Source organism: Macaca nemestrina, chromosome 6, assembly GCF_043159975.1.
Source record: "Macaca nemestrina isolate mMacNem1 chromosome 6, mMacNem.hap1, whole genome shotgun sequence".
In the NCBI taxonomy this organism is placed as follows: Eukaryota; Metazoa; Chordata; class Mammalia; order Primates; family Cercopithecidae; genus Macaca; species Macaca nemestrina.
In genome coordinates, this window is record NC_092130.1 from 163975677 (window position 1) to 163976878 (window position 1202).

Below are 1202 nucleotides of genomic sequence, written 5' to 3' on the forward strand. Positions count from 1 at the left end.
ACAATCCTTATTAACAAAACCCCCGTCTCTATTAAAAATACAAAAAATTAGCCGGGCGTTGTGGCATGTGCCTGTCGTCCCAGCTACTCGGGAGACTGAGGCAGGAGAGTCACTTGAACCCAGGAGGCGGAGGGTGCAATGAGCCAAGATCACACCATTGCACTCTAGCCTGGGCGACAGAGCAAGGCTCCGTCTCAAAACAAAACAAAACAAAGCAAAACAAAAAATATATATATATTAGGCTGGGTGTGGTGGCTCATGCCTGTAATCCCAGCACTTTGGGAGGCCGAGGCGAGTGGATCACTTGAGGTCAGGAGTTCGAGAGCAGCCCGGCCAACATGGTAAAACCTCATCTCTAGTAAAAATACAGAAATTAGCTGGGCATAGTGGCACGTGCCTGTAATCCTAGCTACTTGGGAGGCTGAGGCATAAGAATCGCTTGAACCCAGGGGGTGGAGGTGGTTGCAGTAAGCGGAGATCATGCCACTGCATTCCTGCCTGGGTGACAGAGTGAGACTCAGTCTCATTTAAAAAAAAAAAAAAAATTAATGGCCATTGCAGTGGCTCCACACCTGTAATCCCAGTGTTTTGGGAGGCCAAGGTGGGAGGATCTCTTGAGGCCAGGAGTTCAAGGTTGCAGTCAGCTATGATTGTGCCACTGTACCCTCTGTCTCTAAAATAAAAATTCTTTTGTGCTCACTTCGGCAGCATATATACTAAAATTAAAGCACGACAGAGAAGATGAGCATGGCCCCTGCTCAAGGATGACACACAAATTCATGAAGTGTTTTATATTTTTAAATAATGTAAATATACATATTGAAAACTTTTCAGGCCAGTCACGGTGGCTCATGCCTGTAATCCCAGCACTTTGGGAGGACGAGGCAGGTGGATCACCCGAGGTCAGGAATTTGAGATCAGCCTGGCTAACATGGTGAAACCCTGTCTCTACTAAAAATAAAAATAATTAACTGGGCGTGGTGGCAGGCGCCTGTAGTTCCAGCTACTCAGAAGTCTGAGGCAGGAGAATCACTTGAACCCAGGAGGCAGAGGCTGCAGTGAGTGGAGATCACGCCATTGCACTCCAGCTTGCGCGACAGGAGTGAAACTTGGTCTCAAGAAAATAAAATAAAATAATGTATGTATGTATGTATGTATGTATTTATTTATTTTCGAGACTGAGTCTCACTGTGTCACCCAGG

The 1202-nt window shown here is 46.3% G+C and overlaps 1 non-coding gene across 1 annotated transcript; it reads left to right on the forward strand.

The window, feature by feature from the left end:
• The first annotated feature begins 692 nt into the window (after window positions 1–692).
• LOC112428562 (U6 spliceosomal RNA) lies at window positions 693–799 on the forward strand. Its single transcript, XR_003020568.2, has one exon. It is a non-coding gene; the product is annotated as a U6 spliceosomal RNA (small nuclear RNA).
• The last annotated feature ends 403 nt before the right edge of the window (window positions 800–1202 follow it).